Below are 23003 nucleotides of genomic sequence, written 5' to 3'. Positions count from 1 at the left end.
GCTTCTTATTATTTGTAGGTGTGTTCCTTCAATGTCTGGTTTGTTGAGAGTTTTTAACAGGAAGGGATGTTGAATTTTATCCAAAGCCTTTTCTGCATCTATTGAGATGATCCTGTGGTTTTGTGTTTAGTTCTGTTTATGTGATGAATCACATTTATTGATTTGCGTATGTTGGGCCAACTTCGTAACCAAAGGATAAAGCCTACTTGATAGTGATTGATTAGCTTTTTGATGTTCTGCTGGATTCAGTTTGCTAGTATTTTGTACTAAATACACTCTTGAACCACAGTGCAATAAAAATAGAAATCAATACTAAGAAAATCACTCAAAACCATGCAACTACATAGAATTTAAACAAGGTTTAATTCGTGCTCCTGAATAACTTGTGGGTAAAAAATGAAATTAAGACAGAAATCAAGAAATTATTTGAAATCAATGAGAACAAAGACACAACATACCAGAATCTCTGGGGCATAGCTAAGGCAGTGTGAAGAGGGAAGTTTATAGCACTAAACAACCATATCAAAAAGAAAGATCTCGAATTAGCAAATTAGCATCACACCTAGAGGAACTAGAGGAAAAAGAAAAACACAGCCCCACAGCTGGCATAAGACAGGAAATAACAAAAATATAAGAGCTGAACTGAAGGAAACTGAGATGCCAAAAACAATATAAAGGCAGAGCAAGATGGCAGAATAGAAGGTTCCATTGCTCATCCTCCATGCAAGGACACAAAATTAAGAACCGTCTGCACACAAAAAAAGTAATTTCGTAAAAACCCCAAATCTATTGAGCACTCACAGTACCTGGTTTTAACTTCACATCACTTAAACAGGCACTGAGGAAGTAGGGAAAAAAAAAAAAAAACAGGCTTGCATTGCTGATGCCACTGTTTCCCCCAAACCCCACCCTGGCGGCAGCAGCATGGTGCAGAGAGAGACTTTACGTGCTTGAGAGAGGGACAGTGTAGCAATAATGAGACATTGCATTGAATTCAGTGCTGCCCTGTTACAGCAGGAAGTAAACCAGACTGAACTCAGCTGACATCAACCCATGGAGGGAGTATTTAAACCAGGCCTAGGCAGAGGAGAATTGCCCATCCCAGCAGTCAGAATCTGAGTTTCTGCAAGCCTTGCCACTTCAGGCTGGAGTGCTCCGGGGCTCTAAATAAATTTGAAAGGCAGTCTAGGCCACAAGGACTGCATCCCTAGGCAAGTGCTAATGCTGAACTAGGCCCAGAGCCAGTGGACTGGGGATTTGGAGGCACACAACTTACTGATACACCAGCAGGAGCAGCTAAGGGAGCGCTGACATCACCCTTCCCCTAACCCCAACCTGCACATCCTGCAGCTCCAAAGAGAATCCTTCTTTCTAGTTGAGGAGAGGAGAGGGAATTGTGGGAATAACTGTGTATTGTATCTTGGATACTAGCTGAGCCTCTCAGTAGTATAGGGCACCAGTGAGATTCATTTCCAGGCCCTAGATCTTGTTCATTTCTACACACTCCCTAAATCAGAAGGGAACCCACTGCCTTGAAGGGAAGGGCCCAGTTCTGGCAACACTCATCACCTGCTAACTGAAGAGCCCTTAGGCCCCGAATAACTAGTAGTGATACCCAGGTACAACCTGCAGGGTGTTGAGTGAGTCTCAGATTTGCTGGCTTCAAGGGAGACTTGGCACATTGCCAGCTACAGCGACTGACTATGGAGAGAGACTCCTTTTTTACTTGAGAAAAATGGAGGGAACAGTAAAGGGGACTTCGTTTTACACCATAAGTACTAGCTCTGCCACAGGGGGATAGAGCACCAAGCAGGCTGTTGGGATCCACAGTTGTAGGCCTTGGCTCTTGGACAGCATTTCTGGACTTGCCGTGGGCCAGAGGGGAGCCCCAAAGGGTGAGTCCTAGTCCAGGCAGCATTCACCACAAGCTGACCAAAGAGCCGTTGGACCTTAACGGAACATAAGCAGTAGCTCAGCAGTATTCCCAATGGGCTTGTGGTGGGGGGAGTGGAGGGGAGGGCCACAGGGTAAGAATCCTCTGTGTCTGGAAAGTAGAGAGAAGAGTGGGAAGGACTGCATCTTGTGACTTGAGTCAGACCCAGGGCTGTAGTGACTTCAGTTCTGATCCAGTGCAGTCCTGGTGGTGTTGGCAACAGGGTTGCTTGTGTCACATCACCCCCACCTCCTGGTGGCTTCGAACTGAAAGACATCTTCTGTTTGTTTGGAATAAAATAAGGGAAAAGAACAAGAGTATCTGCCTAGTCATGAAGAGAATTCTTCTGGATCTTGTCCAAGACCTTGTACCTCTATAAGTCTATAAGAACTACAGTGTTAATGGTCTTGGGGGTGCCTCTGAAAGCAAATACAGATTAGATCACAACTTCTGAGTCCTTTTGAACATCTGCAAAGCCTTCCAAAAAAGGATGGGTACTGAGCTTATTAGTAATACTAATACTGAAAAATACTGAGCTTATTAGTAATACTAATACTGAGAAAAATATACTAAATACCTAACTCTGCAATACCCAGACACCAAAGAACATCTACAGGCATCAACACCATCCAAGAAAACATGACCTCACCAAATGAACTACATAAGCCACTAGGGACCAATCCTGAAGCCACAGAGATATGTGACCTTTCAGACAGACAACACAAAGTATCTGTTTTGAGGAAACTCAGGAAATTCAATATAACAGGGAGAAGAAACTTAGGATTCTATCAAATAAATTTAACAAAGACATTGAAATAACTAAAAAGAATCAAACAGAAATCCTGGAGCTGACAAATGCAATTGACAAACTGAAGAATGCATCAGAATCTTTTAATATGAGGACAGATCAAGCAGAAGAAAGACTGTGTGAGCTTAAAGATAGGCTATTTCAAAATATGTAGTCACAGGAGACACAATAAAAAAATGTTAAAAATGAAGCAAGCCTACAGGATTTAGAAAATAGCCTCAGGGGCAAATCTGAGAGTTTAAAGAAGAGATAGAGATAAAGATAGGGATAGAAAGAATATTCAAAGGGATAATAACAGAGAACTTCCCAAACCTAGAGAAAGATATTAATATTCAAGTACAAGAAGGTTATAGAACACCAAGAAGATTTAACCCAAAAAACGCTATCTGAAGACATTTCATAATCAAACTCCCAAAGGTTAAAGATAAAGAAAGAATTCTAAAAGCAGCAAGAAAAAAATAAACAAATAACACACAATGCAGCTCCTCCAATACATTTGGCAGCAGACTTCTCTGTGGAAACTTTATGGGCCAGCAGAGAATGGCATGACACATTTAAAATGCTGAAGGAAAAAAAAACCTTTTGCCTTAGAATAGTATATCCGGAAAAAAAAAAAAAAAAATCCTTCAAACATGAAGAAATAAAGACTTCCCCAGACCAATAAAAGCTGAAGGATTTCATCAACACCAGACTACAAGAAACGCTAAAGGGAGTACTTCAATCAGAAAGAAAAGGACATTTATGAGCATTAAGTAATCACATGAAAGTACAAAACTCACTAGTAATACTAAGTACACAGCAAAACTCAGAATATTATAACATTCTAACTGTGGTGCTACAGTGTTATTAGAAAACAAAAATCTAAAATCCAACCAAAAAGGGGCAAAATATTTGAATAGACATTTCTTAGAAAGAAGACAAATTGCAAACAGGTATGTTAAAACGTTCTCAACATTATTTATTGCCAGGAAAATGCACATCAAAACTACAATGAGATGTTATCTCACTCCACTTAAGATGGCTTATATCCAAAAGACAGACAATAACAAGTGCTGGTGAGGATGCAGAGAAAAGGAAACCCTTGTATATTGTTGATGGAAATGTAAATTATTCCAACCACTAGGGAGAACAGTTTAGAGGGTCCTCAAAAAACTAAAAATAGAGCTACCACTCTATTGTGTACCAATGCTGCTCCTAGGTATATTCTCAAAAGAAAGGAAATCAGTATATGGAAGAGATATCTGCACCACCATGTTTATTGAAGCACGAGTCATAATAGCCAAGACTTGGAAGCAAACTGAGTATCTATAAACAAAAGAACGGATAAAGAAAATCTGGTACATGTTATGTAACAAATTATTATTTGGTACTATAATAATTATTCACAACAAATTATTCAGTAGTAACAAAGAATGGTATCCTGTCACTTGCAACAACATGGATGGAACTGGAGGTTATTATATTGAGTAAAATAAGCCAGGCACAGAAAGACAAATATCACATATTCTCACTTATCTGTGGGAGCTAAAAATTAAAACAATGAACTCATGGAGATAGCAAATAGAAGGAAGATTACCAGAGGCTAGGAAAGGTAGTCAGTGAGGTAGGGGCGGGGTAGTGAAAAGTGAGGATGGTTAATGGATGCAAAAAAGTATTTAGACAGAATAAATAAGACCTAGTATTTGCTAGCACAGCAGGGTGATTACAAAAAATAGTTTAATTGTAAGTTTAAAAATAACTTAAAAAGTATAATTGGATTGTTTAAAACACAAGTGATAAATTATTGAGATGATAGATATATTTACCCTAATATGATTATTACACATTGCATGCCTTATCAAAACATCCCTTGTAACCCATAAATATATACACTTAGTACGTACAAAAATTTTAAATGTAAAATTAATTAAAAAGAAAACAAAAGGGTTTGGGTTATTGAAAGAGTAAATAAGATTGATAGACTGATAGCTAGACTAATAACAAAAAGTGAGAAGATCGAAATAAACACAACCAGAAGTGACAAATGGGACATTACCACCAACCACAACAGAAATACAAAAACCTCCCAGAGACTACTATAAATACTTCTATGCATACAATCTAGAAAACCTGGATGAAATATAAAAAAAAAAAAAAAAAAAAAAAAAAAAAAACTGAAAATATGCCAACTCCCAAGATTGAACCAGGAAGAAAACGAATTCTGAACAGACCAAAAATGAGTTCTGGAATTGATTCTGTAATCAAAAGCCTACTAACAAGAAAAGGCCCAGGACCAGACAGAATCACTACTAAATTTTACCAGATATAGAAAGAAAAGCTGTATTATTCCGGCTGAAACTAGTCCAAAAAATTGAGAAGGAAGGATTCTTTCCTAACTCACTCTAAGAGACCAGCATCATCCTGATACCAAGAGCTGGCAGAGAAACAACAAAAAAGAAAACTTTGAGCCAGTATCCTTGATAAACACAGATGCAAAAATCCTCAACAAAATACAATTTTATCACATGTGTAAGTTATAGCATCCACACCCAGAATCAGATACTGAACAGTTTCATTATCAGAAGGATTCTTCATGTTTCCCTTTTATAACCAGAGTTCCCTCACAGCTAATCCCTGGCAATCAGTAATCTGTTGTCTATTTAAAAAATGTTGTCATTTCAAAAGTTACATAAATAAAATCATACAATATTTAACTTTTTAGATTAGCTTTTTTCACGCAGCATAACTTCCTGAAGATCCATCTAAATAGTAGTGTGAATCAATAGTGCATTCCCTTTTAGTGCTTTTTTTATATGGTATGTGCGTTACATGTTTTTTTGAACACTTACCTGTTGAGACACTTCTATACTAATGCCAATTTTTTACCATTACAAATAAAGCTGCTATGAACATTCGTGTTCAGGTTTATGTGTGACTATAAATTTTCATTTATCTAGAAAATGTCCAAGAGGGCAATTGTAGAGCAATATGATAACTCCATGCTCAGTTGAAACTAAAAAAACATTCTAAACTTTTTCTAAAGGGGCTGTACAATTTTATATTCCAAGGAGCAAATATATGAGTAATACAGATCCTTTGTTTTCTCAGCAGTATGTTGTTGTCGCTATTTTTTATTTTAGCTATTCTGATAGTTATACAGTGATATCTCTTTGTAATTTTAACCTGCATTGCTGATCACTAAAATCATTCTCTTTGTGATTTTAACCTGCATGCAGAAATCTTTTCATCTGCATATCTGTTATCTGTGTACCCTATTTGGTGAAGTGTCAGTTCATATATTTTACCCATTATCTAATTTGATTGCCTCTTTTGTTACATTTTGAGTTTTGAGAGTTATTTTTAATATATCCTAGATACCAGTTTATTACTGAATGTGTGCTTTGAAAAATGTCTTCTCTCACTCTTTAATTTGGTTATTATACTTTTTACATGTGTTTCAAACAGTGAACGTTTATAATTTTAATGAGACAAATGTATCTATTTTCTCTGTATGGATTGGCTTATAATATCAAGTCTACAAACTCTTTGCCTAGACCTAGATTTTAAATATTTACTATTCTTTTACCAAAAAAAAAAATGTATTTTACATTTAATTCTATGATGGTCATATTTCTATGTCAACCTGATTGAACTACAGGGTGCCCAGATATTTGGTTAAACATTATTCTAGATATGTCTGTAGGGGTGTTTTTGTATAAGATCAATATTTGAAACTGTAGCCCTGAGTAAATCAGAACACCCTCTCTAATGTGGAGGGCTCTCATTCAATCCACTAGAGGCTTGAATAGGTAGAAATAGGAAGGTAGAAGTAGGAAGGATTCTCTTTCTCAGACTTTCTTTGAGCTGAGACATCAGTCTTCTCCTGCTTTCAGGCTTGAACTCAGATGGGAACTTACACCATCAATTCTTCTGTTTCTTAGACCTTCAAATTCAAACTGGAGTTTATAATTGGCTTTATACATATGTATGTGTATGTAAGAGTATATACGTATGTGTATAACTTACGTATCTATTATACATACATACATATATATATAATACTTTCCTGTTTGTTTCTGTGGAGAATACTGTCCAGTGTAAATTCCAAAATTCAATTTGAATTTACTTTTGTGTAAGGTGTGAGGTAGTTTAGATTGAGGTTTGTATGTTTCTTGTTTATTTGTTTGGCCTACAAATTTCAATTACTCAAGCACCACTTGTTGAAAAGGTAATTAATAATCCTTGGCATTGCTTACTCATCTTTTTCAAAAATCATTTGAAATGACATCAAAGGAGCTCCACAAAATGTGATTCTAAATAAAACACTGACCAAAGATAAAGTAAATATCAACATTTAAGAACTCTGGAAATCATCCAAAGGCTTGCAACAATCCAAGGACAGTTTATTCATGAAAACATTTAATCTCAGTAAGAACATTAAGTTTTATGGCATTTTAACTTCTTATATTCCAAGTACCCTGTCTCTAGCTCTGCAGTTGCCTTGTAAATAACAGTTCCACAGTCATGGGAAAACCCAGCAACCGATAAGCCATGGGAGGGGAAAAATAAGTTCAGAGCTCCCCCAACAGCAGCATTCTCAAAAAAGTCATAATTTGATCTTTCTGGAAGTTCTCTGAAAACTCTTACTTAGAGACAGAGACTCTAATGGCCACAAGGAACAAAGATACAAATTCTACAAAATCAGTTCGAAAAAGTCACTAAACAAACAGCAACAATAAAAAGAAAAACAAGCAGCAACAACACCAAATCCTCAGCAAGAGAGGAATCTGAATTCCAGAATTGCCAAATGATTTGTTTTAAATATCCAGTTTTCAAAAACAAATTACAACATATACAGAGCAACAAGCACAGGAAAAAACAGTGAATGGAAAATATCCTTAAGGATGTAGACTTACTAGAGAGACATTAAATCAGCTATTTTAAATATATTCAAAGAACTAAAAAGAACCAATGTATAAAGATATAAAGAAAACTATGATACCAATTTCCCAACAAATGAGAATATCAATACACAGAAATTATATTCTTTAAAAGTACCAAATATAAATTTTGAGTTAAAAGTACACCAACTGGATGGAAACATTTACTGGAGTTGCTCAACAGGAAATTTGAGCTGAAAAAATAATAGAGAATTTTAAGATAGATCCATTGAGATTATTTAGTATGAACAACAGAAAGAAAAAATAATGAAGACAAATTAATAGGACGTCAGAGACCTGTCAGACACTAGCAAGCACGTCAGCAAGCATAAAATGAGAATCATAGAAGAAAAGAAGAGAAGAAAAAGTGAAGAAAAGATATTTAAAGAAATAATGGATTAAAACTACAAAAAGTTATGGTAAACATCCATGCACACATTCAAGAAGCTCAATAAACTTCCAAATAGGATAAAATAAGACATCCACAGATAGACATATCAAAAATCTAACTGTCAAGAAACAAAGGCAAATATTTCATCTTAAAAGCAGCAAGAGAAAGGCAGCTCATCAAAAACACAGAACCCTAAACAAGATTAACAGCTGATATTTTCAACAAAAACAATGCAAGCCAGAAGTCAGTGATAGAACATATTCAAAGTGATGGAAGAAAATGACTGTCAAACAAGAATCCTATATCCAAAATATTTTCCTGAAAAAGTTAAGGAAAAGTTGAGACATTCCTAGATAAATATAAGCCAACAAAATTTATTGCTGTTAGATGTACCCCACAAGAAGTACTAATGGATGTGCTTAGGATTTAATGAAAAGACACTTGATAGTAACTGAAACCTACATGTGGAAATAAAGAGCACCATTAAAGGTAACTACATAGGTAAATATAAAGAGTATGATTGTGTATTTTATTTTTAACTCTCTTCTCTCTGATTTAAAAGATAAGGGCATAAAGCAAGAAGTGTAAAAGTGTTTATAGGTATATACTGTATAAAGATGTAATTTGTATAATCATCATAGCACAAAGTAGTGAGGAAGAGATAAAAGCATAACAGCAAAGTTGATACTGATAAAATATATATTTTAAAAATTCATATCCAAATTATGAATTTAATTTGGTATTTCTAACTATACACATAACTTTAAATACATATAATTTTAAGTTAAGATGTTAATTGCAGTCCACAGGGAAAGCACTTTTTTAAAAGCCTCAAAATACAGTAAACAAATGGTTCACCATATAACATCAATTTAGCAAAAGAAATAGCAATAAATGAAGAAAGAAAGAAAAGCTATGAGATATAGAAAGAAATAACAAAATTGCTATTTACTTTAGTTATCAGTAATAACTTTAAGTATACTGAAAATGGATTAAACACAACATTAAAAAGAGATTAGCAAAATGGATTAAAAACTATGACCTAATAACATGTCTGTAAGAGACACAACTTAGATTCAAAGACACAATAAATTGAAAGTAAGAGAATGGAAATGATATACTATGTAAATGCTAAACAAAAGAGAGACTGAGAGGTTAAGACTAATAAATAAAATACTATTTATACAAAATTGTTACTAAAACAAAGAAGGATTTTTTTTTGTAATGACAAAAGGTCAGTCTATCAAGGGTAAATAACACTTATAAACATATATGCACCTAAAACAGAGCCCCCAAATCCATGAAATAAAGACTGAGCAAATTTAAGAGAAATACACAATTCAACAATAATCATTGGTGATATCAATACCCCATTTCAAATCCAAAACTGTATAGAAGATAATCAAGAAAAGAGAAGATTTGAGTAACACTCTAAACTAACTAGACTTAGCAGACATTTACAGAAAACTCCATCCAACAACAGCAGAATACCCCTATTTCTCAAGTGCACATGAAACACTCTCAGAATAGACCATATGTTAGAACATAAAACAAGTCCCTATACATTTGAAGGGACTGAAAACATATTAATATGCTCTCCAACCACAGCAAAACAAATTAGAAGTCAATAAAAGAAGGACATTTGTAGAAACTAAGCTCTATTTTCTTTAATAACTAATGAGGCCGAGAAAGAAATATCTAAGGAAATTAGAAAATACAACATAATAAATTCTACTAGATGCAGCTAAAGCAGTGTTAAAGTGAAATTTTCAGTTGTAAATACTTACATTGAAAAACAAGAAATGCCTCCAATCAATAACCTAATTATCTACCTTAGAAAACTATAATAAGAAACACAAACTGAAACAAAAGCAAGCAGAATGAAAGAAATTTAAAATGAAGAATAAGGATAATAAGTGAAATAGAAAACAGGAAAACAATAAAGAAACTCACTGAAAACAAAAGTTGTACTTTTTTTAAAGATCAATCAAGATGACAAAACTTCAGTAAAAGAAAAGACTAGGGGAAAAAAAGATGATTAAGTTACTAATACCAGGAAAGAAAGCGGGAACATTACTAGGAATAAAAAAGGATTTTAGGAATAAAATCCTTTCTAGGAATAAAAAAGGATTATAAGGGAAGACTACAAAGAACTGTATGTCAAATATTAAACAACCTAGATAAAATAAACAAATTTATAGAAATAAACAAACTTTAAAAGCTGACTCAAGATGAAATAGAAAATCCAAATAGAACTGCAAGTAAAGAAATAAAATTAATAATTGTAAAACTTCTCACAAAGGAAAGCCCAGGCCCAGGTAGCTTCATGGGTGAATTCTACCAAACACTCAAAAGAAAATTATTACCAGTATATTACAATATCTTCCAAAAAAGAGAATAAGAAGGAATATGTTTCAATATATTGTATGAGGTGAACATACACTGACACTAAAACCAGACAAAAAAATTATAAGAAACAATAGACATTAATATTACTTAAGAATGTGGATGCAAAAAAACCTCAATAAGACATTTGCAAACTCAATCCAGGGATATATGAAAAGTATTATAAACCCAAACCAGTGATATTTTTGTCAAGTATGCACAGTTTATTTAACATTTAAAAACCAATCAATGTAATCAAATACATAATCATATTATAGACAAGTTTACATTCATATGCCTAAGGGATATACATAAAAAGCTATTAAAGTTAATAAAAGACTTTAGCAGAAGGACATGAACAAAATGAAACCCTAGGGATCTCCAAGCTCTCATTCTTTGAAAAAGACACCAACAAAACAACCAGAAGCTGTTAGAACCAATATTGTATAAGAGCTCTTAAAAACAATCAGGGCTTATAGCACCCAAGCAAACACCCAATCAAGAAAAAAGCTATCTCCAAAATGGCAAAAGATGTGTGTGGTATCTTCATTCCCCCTTGTCTCACTATCTCCCCAGCACGGTGGCAGTCTTGGTCTTGAGCAGCAGCCACTAGGTTCCCCTTGAAGTGGAGGGAACAGAGCAGACCTTATTTGCAAATTATTATGTACATCTGTTCAAGCCTGGATGGGGGATACTTGAAGGACTAATTCATTCATCTCTGTCTCATTTAACTAGGAGCACAGATGGGGAAAGTGGCAGGCACTGCTTATATAGATACCAGGGGACAACAAACCACAGATGCCTGGGGCAAGAGATTCTGGGTGGGGACACACAGTAGACCATCTAAGTCATGGAGAAGAAGCTGGGGTAATACTTTTTTGGGAAATTAGGACATTCAAAAGCAGCTGCATATGTGGGATAATTTAGAAAGCTACATGTATGCTGCAGCAAAATGCATGGTCTGAAAAGTGCTGAGAAGCCTTTAGCCTTCACCTTAGGCTGATCGCTAGGTTCAGAGGAAGCTGAGCTAATTGGTGAAGAATTGATCTAGCACAGAGTCTGGGTACAAAGTCTGGGAGAGATAGTTTTCGTGTGTGTGTGTGTGTGTGTGTTTCAGTTTCTAGCATCCAAGGAAATCTCTGTAAAAACATTAACTGAACATGAGCTAAAGCAGACATTTCAGTAAGCACATGTAACAAGAAATAGTATTTCCATAAATAGTTTAGAAACGTTTCAAAACAAACAAACTACTACAGTCTTCAACAATTTCTAAAAACCTAGCAAATCCTGGTGTCATGAACTGAATGTGGCCCCCCAGATTCATATGTTAAAGCCCTACCCGTACCCGCAGTGTCGTGGTGTTTGGAGATGGAGCCTCTAGAAGGTGACTAGACCTATATAAGGTCATGACAGTAAAGCCTTCATATGGGATTAGTGGCCTTAGAAAAAGAGAAAGAGAGATACCTCTCAACGAGCATTTATGAAGATCCAGCAAAAAGGCTGCTGTCTGCAACCCAAGAAAACAGAGCACTCACTAGACATTGACCCTTCTGGCACCTTGAACTTGGACTTCCTAGCTTCTAGAACTGAGAGCAATAAATTTCTGCTGTTTAAGCAACTCAGTCTGTGATATTTTGTCATAGCAGCCTCAGCTAAGACACCTGCAAAAGGGGAAAATTTAATTGCCAGAGTTGCCACATTACAACAACTAAATGCCCAATTTTGAAGAACAAAAAATCACAGAGCATGCAAAGAAACAGGAAAAAAATGACACATTCAATAAAATAAGGTAAACTGACAGGCACCGTCTGTAAAGAAGCCCAGACACTGGATTTTTCTAGACAAATACTTTAAAGGAGCAACACAAAGTATTTTTCTCTGCTGCTCAGGTATTTTCTTAAACACATGTGCTGATAAATGCACAGTTGAGGACTCAAGAGACTTTTCTGGAGGGCTGTAGAGCGCTCTCCTCTCTCTCTCTCGCTCTCTCTCTCTGTGGAGCTCTCCTACCCATTTTGGTGCTCTGCTCTGCTATTTCTCACCTCCTTGCACACCCTGAAATCCCAGCACTGTCTCCTTAACTCAGGAAGGCCACTGAGCTTCAGCTGGGTTTCCCATTCTTAAACTGTGGCCTGAAATGCCTGTCCAGGAAGTAAGGCCAAGCAACCCCAGTTGTGCTGTGCTTCCTGAGGTGGGCTAGCCAAACACTCTTGTTTTATATCTTCTGTCTGGTTTGTGTTGTTGTTTGTTCAGGTAGGAGAGTAAATCCAGCCCCTATTTTCTTTTATCTTGGACAGAAGTGGAAGTTCATGTCTTCTCTTTTTACTTTATTTATGATATCTTCTGCGGAAAGTTTAAATTTTCAATCACTCAACGTATCAATCTTTTACTCTATAGTTTTTTATGAGGCTTTATGTCAATTTGAGGCTATGTATCTATTTAATTTAAGAAATATGTCTATTTAAGAAGATCTCCAATGTTATGAATATATTTGCATATATTTTATTTAATAACTTTAGGTGCACATGGGCACAATATAAATAAATAAAATATTTTTGTTAGAGTTTTTTACCCTCCTTGGTTTTATTTTCTATAACTCTTTTGAGGTTGTGAACCCCAAAATAGTCAATTGTCTTCAAATTTTGTGTTCTATACACATTTCCCCACTGATCTAAAATGCTACATTTGTTATAGACTGAATGTCCGTATTTTTATTTTTAAAATGTTCTGTTTTGTTGACCTATTTGTCTATTCCAGTCATTCCTCTTTGTCTGTTTTCAGTTATTTTTAGCTATGCCATTCTTGAGCATTATATTTTCCAGATCAATTGCATAATTATTTTCTCCAGTTGATTAAGGCTTTTTTAGAATTTTGATTGAGATAGCATTGAATGTATAGGCTAAGTTGGCCAGACTCAACATCTTTAAAATAGTGAACTTTCCCATCCAAAAATGTGCCATATGTCCATTTATTTGGGTCTTCCTTTATACTTTTTAGAAATGTAGAAATGTTTTATAGATTTCTTATTAATCATTGTGAGATTCATGTGGTTTATTTCAGCTCTTTTTACAGATTTTTTTGCTGCTATAATTGAGATGCTTTTCCTATTTCATTTTCTAATTGTGTATTATTGATAATAAAGTGATGAAATTCACTTTTTCTACTCCTGGATTTTGTTGTATTGGTCTTATTTTCTCTGTTCTATTTCCCCGCTGTAGTGTGTGTGTGTGTGTGTGTGTGTGTGTGTGTGTGTGTGTGTGTGTGTGTTGAGAGGGCCTTAGCTGTGTGCTCACCTATGACTGTGAGGCTCCTTGCCAGCTTGTCTGTGAAGCACTTCTGTGTGTTGTCCTGTGCACAGGGAAGGCAGGCTGTGCCAGCAGCATAAGTGACACCTCGGGGTGACAGCTTGAGTCTGCGCAGGTGCACCCATGGCTCCTGCACCAAGATGGAAGCCTCTAAGGATTCCAGTTGGCATGAGACAGAGGAGAGTTGAGGTGGAAATGCCCTTTCAGTGGCAGAACCCCCTCATGTGTGCTCCAGGCTCCCGCCACGCGTCATACCCCCACCCCCAACTCCATGCAGGCAGCCATGGGCTCTGGGCCATCTTTTCTGAATATCTTTACTGCTCGTATTTCAGGAAGTGGCTTCTTCCTTCTGCACTATCCCATCTATCTCCTGTTTTTCATGGATTCCTCATTATTTTTGGTCCACAGAAAGTGCCCCTCTTGTTTTCTAGTTTTACAAAATTAACTTTCTATTAATGCCATTTCTAGGGAATTGGAATAGGATCAAGTAGGTAAAGGATGTTCTCAGCCCCATTCACTGGATTGCTTTTCAATAAGATCCCATCTAGTGCTCCGGCTCCACATTTTACCCCATTGCCTACCTGTTGGTACTCACACCTGGGTCATGCCTACTGCCTACCCCACATCTCTTCTCCCACTAAAGTGCCCAGTGTTGGAGGAGAACATCCCAGAGCTCAGAACCTTGTTCTGTCAAAGCTTCTCTGCCTTCCCCTCTTTTTGCCTCAGCCCTGTGCTTTTTAACCTGCTGTGCATGTTAGGTATTTTTGAGGAGATATGTAAAAGATGTTTCTAAAAGTGCTAGCTGTGTGAATGAATTGGGATGGTGTTATCTCTGCTGAGTGCTGTGCTGTGATCCACTTTCTACTACACAGTTGGATCCAAAAAAAGGGCTAGTTCCAGACAACAGTTACATTTTTTAATGAAAATCTTCACATTAGGTGTATTAGTCCATTCTCACACTACTATAAAGAAATACCTGAAACTGGGCAATTTATAAAGAGATTTAATTGGCTCAGGGTTCCACAGGCCATAGAGGAAACATAACAGCATCTACTTCTGGGGAGGCCTCAGGGAGCTTTTACTCATGGTGGAAGGCAAAGTGGGAGCAGGCCTCTTACATGGCAGAAGCAGGACCAAGAGAGAGCAGGGAGGTGCCACATATTTTTAAACAACCAGATCTCATGAGAACTCACTCACTATACAGTACCAATGGGGATGGTGCTAAACCCTTCATGAGAACTCCACTCCAATGATTCAATCACCTCCCACCAGACCCCACCTCCACCAGTGGGGATTACAATTAGACATGAGATTTGGGTGGGGACACAGATCCAAATGAAATCAGTGTGTTCGCCTGTTTTTGTTTTGCTATAAAGGAATACCTGAGACTGGTAATTTATAAAGAAAAGAGGTTTATTTGGCTCATGGTTCTACAAGCTTTACAGGAAGTATGGTGCCAGCACCTGCTGAAGCTTCAGGAAGTTTCCAATCATGGCAGAAGGCAAAGTGGGAGCAAGCACATCACATGGCAAGAGTAGGAGCAAGAGTCAGGGTGCAAGGAGGTCCTAGGCTCTTTGAAACAACCAGAGCTTGCATGAACTCAGAGCAAGAACTCACTCGCTACTGCAGGGAGGGAAACACGCTATTCAAGAGGGATCTGCCCCCGTGACCTAAACATCTCCCACCAGGCCCCATCTCCAACACTAGGGATACATTTCAACATGAGATTTGGAGAGAACACACATTCCAACCCTATCACTCAAGAAATTAACCAAAATTGTATAATAATTCTTTATGTATCCATCACTCATCTTCAACAATTAACATTTTGCCTCTCTTGTTCCATCTATACCTTCTCCCACTTTCATCTCTTCACTCAATGGGTTATTTTTAATATCATTATTACAGTTTTTTTACTCTAGTTTAATATATATATATATATATATATATGCAAACCTTAGCCACAAAATTTTGACACACACATATACCTGTGTAACTTACACCCCTCACCATTTAGAACATTTACATTCTTTATCGAAGCTTTCTCCTGTTCCTTTCTACTCAATCCCTCAATCTCACAAGGTAATCACTGCTCTAATTCTTTTTACCCCGTATTAGTTTTGCCTGTTCTTGAGCTTCACATGCTTCTTTTGACCAGCAGTCTGTGAGATTCATCTATGTCAGTGTATCAGTAATTTGTTTCTCTTCGTTCCTGAGACATCTGTGTGAATATACCGTAATTTGCCTACCTTCCTTTGATGGGCATGTTTTTTCCCTGTTTTGGCTATTACATTTACCTACTCATCTTTGTATGGACATAAATTTTCATTTCTCTTGGATGAACCTATAGGAATGAAGTGACCAGGCCAAAAAGTGGGTGCATGTTTAAATGATATAAAGTATAAGCCATTGTCTTACACTGTAGGATTTTCTTATAAATCATGTCATTTCACATCCCCATGAGGAGCATATAAGAGTTCTGGCTACTCCATGTTCTTGCCAACACTTAGTGCTGTCACTTTTTTTTGGTTTTAGACATTCTAGTGCTTAAAGTGTGCTACCTTATGGTTTTATCTTAAATTTCCCTAATGACTGATAATGTTAAGAACCTTTCCTTGTGTTTATTGACCATTCATATATCTTCATTTGTAGAGTGTCTGTTCAAACGTTTTGCCATTTTTAATGTGACAGTTTTATCTTACTGAGTTGTTTGAGTTCCTTCCATATTCTTGAAATTCCTTGTTAGAGATATATTTTGTGAATATTTTATCTTTTAGGCTTGTCATTTCATTTTCCTAATGGTATCATTTCTGTGAAGTCTAATTAATCATCTTTTTTCTTTTGTGGTTATCAATTTCTAAGCCTACTTAAAAACTCTTTGCTTATCCCAAGCCACCAAGATATTTTCTCTTGCTTTCTTCTAAAATCTTTATAGCTTTAGCTTTTATGTTTAGGTTTATGATCCCTCTTAAGTTAATTTCTGTATATGGTATATAGAAGAAGGTGGAAATTTTTTTCTGTCTCCTCTATTCAGTTGTTACAGCACCAATTGTTTAAAAGACTTAACTCATTGACTTGCTTTCATGTGTCTGTTGAAAATCACTTGACTCTATTAACATGGGTCTCTTCGGCCTTTGTATGCCCCACTGATCTTTTCATCTGTTCTTATGTCAATACCACACTGTATCTAATACTTTAGCTTTCTAAGAAGTCTTGAGGTCAGGTAACATCACTTCTACCAACTTACATTTGAGCCTTATACCTTACCCCACCCTGCTGTTCATTTCCTAGTATCAATCATTCCTTCCTTCCTTTCTTTGTTTACTTCACACTTATGGAGTGTCTAATATTTGCAATACACACATAGTGTTTTGAATACACACATAGTGAACAAAACAGAGGGAATCTTCATCTTCCTGGAACTTGGGTTTCAATACCATCCTCTACTCCTGACACCTCACACTCACACTCAGGCTAAACTGGGAGCAGTGTCTGACAGTGCTCTCTGCCTCACTCAGCCTCCTCGGCAGGCCATGGTTTCTGTGTGCTGACAGCCCCTCTAAGACATACACGTGCACACATACACACAGCCAGCTCACCTCAGCTGGGTCTAGCAGACACCCAGCCCCGCGGCAGAGCCCCTGGTTTCCTCCAGCCCAGCATCAGGACCCCATGCCCATCTTAGCTGAACCACCATTGCCTTCCCCCTTTGACTGCTCCAGGCCCATCCACACTTCCAGACCCCCAACTCCACCCTTCTTCACGGGCCTCTTAATACAGGAGACTTCCTTACTGAGGAGATCTGGCTCTCCCAGGTGAAATTTCTCAAGCTCTGCAGCTATGGACTTGGGTCAGCTGGAAAGAAAACCTCAGCAAACTCTGCCAAATTAACAATATTTCTACTGCCAGCCCTCACTGTGATCTCATCTTGGGTGTGAAACCTCCAGCCGCAGTGACGCTGTCCACACAGCAGGTAACTCTGATAGAGGCCTGACTGCTGCGTGGAGGCTCCACAGCTCTGAGATATGAGACAAGTCCCTCTCCTCATTTTCAAGTAGGACCACAGGAATCCTTGTGGCAGGGTTTTTAACACTTTTCAGTTTTTCACAGCATGAACTCCAACAATTCCATTCAATACTAACCCCCAACCTGGTATTGCTGCTTAGATGCTTTCCTATTGCTTGGTATTTACTGGAATTAGGAAGTATTATTTACCATCCTCCTTATAGAAAGCACTTAAAATTATATAAAGATGACTTTTTAAAAAAATTATACATGCTTATTGTGAAAGGCATTTAAAATACATGAAAGTATAAGGAAGGAAGATAAAAATGACCCCAAACTCCTCCCCTGCCTCCAGGATAAGCACTGTTGGCAAATGGAGAGAGTGCTCCCACCTGCTCCGCGCCTGGCTGTGCCTGGTGCAGGTCTCAGGAGCCGGACCCTCATCCGTGCCATGCTGCTTACTGACCTGCCTGTGACGTCAGCTCCCTTCCACTAACAATGCTCCCTGACAAATACATCAAGATACAAGAACCACTTGGTGTTTGGAGAAGGCTATTAAATCCCCTAATACGGTTTTTATTCGAATATATTTTTATGCCTGAAGGTGTCTTATAGAGAGAATTACCTAATGCTGAGCTTTTTATGATCCCTGCAGATGTCCTGAAATGCATTTTCAGTCTGGTCCCCAGGTTTGTTTTAAACCAAGAATATCCCGTGAATTAATTGTAAGTTACCAATGAGGAGTATATTAGGAAGCTGCAACTCAAGATGTTACATCAGACACCGCCCGCCAGTGGAAATAAGACAAGTGTTTTTGTGGTTGTTTGTTTTGTTTTTGTTTTTCTTTTGCCTCCTCAACCTCAAAGCCTGTGCAGAGAGCACAGGTGAAATGGAATGGGGAGAGAGAGATAATGCGTGAGCCCCTGGAGGCTCGCACAGACTCACCCTTCTGATTCCCCATGGTGCTTTTTTGTGCACAGAAGCATCTGTAACAGGGGTGGGACTGTAATGATACAAGTAAGTTCCTAGCCTGGGGCAGACACCCAAAAATTAATGAGTAATATTTCCATGTAATATTTTTTAAAATCAACATTAGTACAAAATCCACAGTGAACAAAATATCAAAATCTTAGGTAACAGGACTAGAAACAAAGCTGGGCCAAGCCCTATGGAAGCTTGAGGCAAAAGGGGAAAAAGCAATACCACTTTTTATTAATTCTGATTTTCTGAACATTAAATTATGTGGCATTTATCTCAATTACCAAGTTTCTGGTGTCCCCTTCGATGTTGCACCCAAGCAAGTCCGTCCCTCCCCTTTCCTGATCTCACCCTTGTCTGTAACTCAGGTTAAAAGCATCGCCTGCTTGGACCCAGGGATCCATTTTCTCCCCGCTCAGAGCCTGACCCCTGAGAGATCTGAAAGAGGCCTTTGGGGAGCAGGGATGGGCAGGGCTGGAGGACAGTTACATCTCCTCCAGCTGAAGCACTGACTCTCTACAGTCAGGAGAACCTTCTCCAAGACCACATCTGCCAGCAGTCATGCAGGGAGCAAAGGTTCATTTTATTGTAAATGAACAGTGTGGTATGAAAGCCTTATGCAATACTCTAAATATTCCTTTAAAAAGTCAGAAAGCAAAGCCCTCTCACAATATAATTTGCGCTCTTGCTTTTGCTCAGTGTTGGGCATAATTCCAGAAACGTAAGAAGTTGGCATTAGTAGCAGCATATCATGTTGTTTGCAATTATTCAGGCGTGCCGCAGCCACAATCACCTCAATGCCCCTTTACCACACATCGAGGGTGGCAAAAACAGCAGCTCCCACATGGTTGCGAAGGCCCTTCCTGCTTCCAAAGTTTGCTGTTCTCACATCCTCTGGGGACTGCCCACACCTGCGCTGACCCTTGGCTGCCCAAAGGTGCAGGAGTCAGCATCATCTTTGAGAGGTTATCAGCAGCAAATTGCAACACGATTGTTTTCTGATGAACACAGGTCTGTTTCTAATACATTATTATTCATGAGAGTTAAGGTAGTAAAGTTTGTCGGTTTTATCACTCAGAATGGATTCAGTGTTATCCCTATAACATGAACATGATGAAGCCAATTCCCTTTCTTTGTTAGTGTGTTTTTCTGAATAATGGCATAGAAGGCTGAGGCAAGGTTTGTGCACAGTCCTGAAGAGCTGAGGCTGTGGCCAATTACTATGGCACATCCCTTTCTAGAAAACATTTCCCCAACTCTGGCCCCACCTCTGGGAGTGCCATGCCTGGAAACAGCCTGCCATGTGGATGTGGCAGAAACAAAAACACTGAGATTGGCAGATTAAGGGATGACCTTCATAGAGCCTGGCCCAAGGAGGGTGCCCAGGCCCCAGAGGGAAGACTGTTGGAGCTTCTTCTCAACAGACCCATGGAAAGGGAAGGCTTCTGCCTGTTTGAGGATATGCTCACACCCCACATCTTTCCAGAGCTGACAACAGGCAGACCTCGCTGAGGTGAACATGGCCTGTTTAATATCACTAAAGGTCTATCACCCGCGGGACAGGGTCTGAGGGTACCTGTTGAGCCCTATACATTTGTCTAGACTTGTTCTGTGCCTCACATGTGAGATTCTGGGACCAGAGACAGAGAAGAGCCAGGACTTGGCCTCAGGGATCCCAGTCCAGGGGGTATGACTGAGGCGAGCAGAGAGAGAAAGGGTACCTTCCCTACCTGGGATACAGTGTAAGGAAACGGGAGCCTCCTGGGGAAGGGTGATCCAGAAGAACGGGGAGTCTAGGTAGAGGGAACAGGACTAGCAAAGGTGCACCAGCAGGATAGTCCCTTCTTTCCTTTATATCCTCATGATCTGGAATGATGTCTGTACCTGGTAGATGTTCGGTGAAGTTATATTGAATGAAACAAAACACAAACACTATACAAAGAATGTGCACAATCATCTTTCAAACTTTTTTTTTCTTTTTGAGAAAGAAAATCAGAATCTCCTTTTCATATAAATCAAAAATGCTGCTAGCACCTGGGACACATGGCTGTCCCTACTGGCAGGAGCCTTCTTCCTCAGGGTCTGCCCACGGTTCAGTCAAGGACAGTCCTGGTTAGTGGCCACATTTTTACAAACAGTGCTCCAGTGATACTCATATTTATAAAGGAAAGAGTTCACATTTCTTTCAAGTGTCGAAGTGTTTGCTCATGATGTTCTGTAGACAGCATTCATCTCTTTCTGCCCCCACCCCCCGACCAACATCAGACTCTCTGTGATATAGACACGCTCCCTACTCAGGCCTTGTATTTTCACGGAAAATGAGCAATTCCAGGCAGGAGGCATGGATCTTCAGTTTGTTTACAAATTCCACTTTGTTCATCTGCGACAGGTCCTTGACACCCTTGGTCTCTATCCCTGGATTCTCAGAGCCCAGCAGTATGTACAAAGTAGGATTCCTCACCACACCGAGGCTTCATGACTCCTACCTGGAATTGCCCACTCTTCCCACTAAGCCACTCCTCCCGTTCTGTTGTTGCCAAAGGAAAGCACTGGACCAGGTGTCCAGGTAACCCTGCTTATCCATCTACAGTTCATCAAATCTGGAAGACCTAGAAGTTATATGATCTCCCTAAGACTTGACTTTGCCCAACTGTGCAATAAGGATAATATCATACAACTTCTGAGAAGTTTTCGGAATTGAAAGCATTAGTAGTTGTCAACACTCTTTGAAAGCTCTAAGACATTCTGCTTTTATAAACATAACGTTTTATTGCCCTCTTCCTCCTAGATACCTTTGGAACTTTATCAGTTATGCTGCTAAGCATCTGATTACTACCATTTTAGTTCTGTATGTCGAGGAAGGAAGAGCTCATTTATTGACAGTCTCTTGACTCATGGAAGAAAAAAACAGAGTCACATGAAAGCATGACTTAGGTTGGTTTATTTTTCTTGTGTACAGACAGAAGGGGAGACAGTGTTAAGGGCTGCAGGAAGTCATCCAAAGGGCCTAAGCACTGTCTACCTGAGGAGGTTACTGCCCCCGTCTACCCAGCAAGTTCATGTATGCTCATCGGGTTTCAACTCTCCTCAGGATACCTCCTCCATGCAGCCTTCCTGGGAGGTGGCTCAAACACTTGTCTCTATCATGGCCTGGACCTGCCCCACTGTTACAGCAGCCGCCTTGCTATGTTTCACTTATTGCTTTGCATGCATGTTTCTTCTGGGCTCTTGAAGATGGGATGAGTCCTTACCAGGACCCACCCTGGGTATACAGCTGACCCAGAACTGCAGTCTTAGTCACAGCCTGGGAAAACTGGCAGGGAGACACACAGGCTTCCAAGTCAAGGTCACACCCTTGATTGACAGTGTGGGGTGATGGGATGAGTAAAAAGCGGAGTGGCCAATGCAACGCTCCAATGCCAGAAGTCCCTGGGGGAAACCTGCTATTCCACAGAGGCCAGAGCACAAACCCCACAGTCACCGATAGCAGCCCCATTGCAGGGTAACTAGCTGCAAGTCCCATAGTCTTGGTAGTTTTTCAACCCTCTTTCTTCTGCAGGTTATTTGAGCCAGCTTCCATTCCTTTCCCTTTACTCAAAAGAACTCTACCCTGTTGCTCCAGGAAGTCCAGGTATCGTTTTGGAAATGCTGGGTGGGAACAGCATGGGTTTACACCACATCCAAGGCAGCAAGCATGGGGCAGAAGCCAGCGAAGAGTCAGCCTCGGGGTTTGGTGGTCCACATGTTTACTGTTACTCCTTGCTCATTGGGCCACCACATCCTATGTTATTTGTAAGTGCTTTGCAATTTTAGCCGATCTTCTAGTGCATTGAGTTTTGTGATATTTTCTAGTCCTACCAAGAACAGTGGAATTCTTCATTTAATTAAAAGACACCAAAAGATTCTCTTTGTAAAAGGTTTATGAAAGGGATGGTTGCTACTTCTCAGGCTGCCCAAACTTGCACCCCCAGCTCATAGAGAAAAGAGGCCAGAGCGGAGGGGAATATTTGCTTTATTACCATAAGTCAGCAGGCAGGGAAAAGAGTCAACAGTCAGGATAATCCTGCCTCTCTGTCACACTGAAGCATCAAGCAATCATTGCTTTATTCTTGAGAAAACATAAATGGATGAACTAATGCCACATGTAGGAGTTCATAGTTAGCAGGATCAGTGAAAAAGCCAGGACTGTGAGCTGGGAGGTGGAACAATGGCATCACCAGCAGAGGTAAGTAGGGGTGGGGAGAAAGAAAGTAGCACATTTACAGGGCAAGAAATGTTT

Source organism: Rhinopithecus bieti, unplaced genomic scaffold, assembly GCF_001698545.2.
Source record: "Rhinopithecus bieti isolate Rb0 unplaced genomic scaffold, ASM169854v2 scaffold_1452, whole genome shotgun sequence".
Lineage (NCBI taxonomy): Eukaryota > Metazoa > Chordata > Mammalia > Primates > Cercopithecidae > Rhinopithecus > Rhinopithecus bieti.
The sequence above is the reverse complement of the archived record's forward strand: the minus strand, read 5'-3'. Positions refer to the sequence as shown.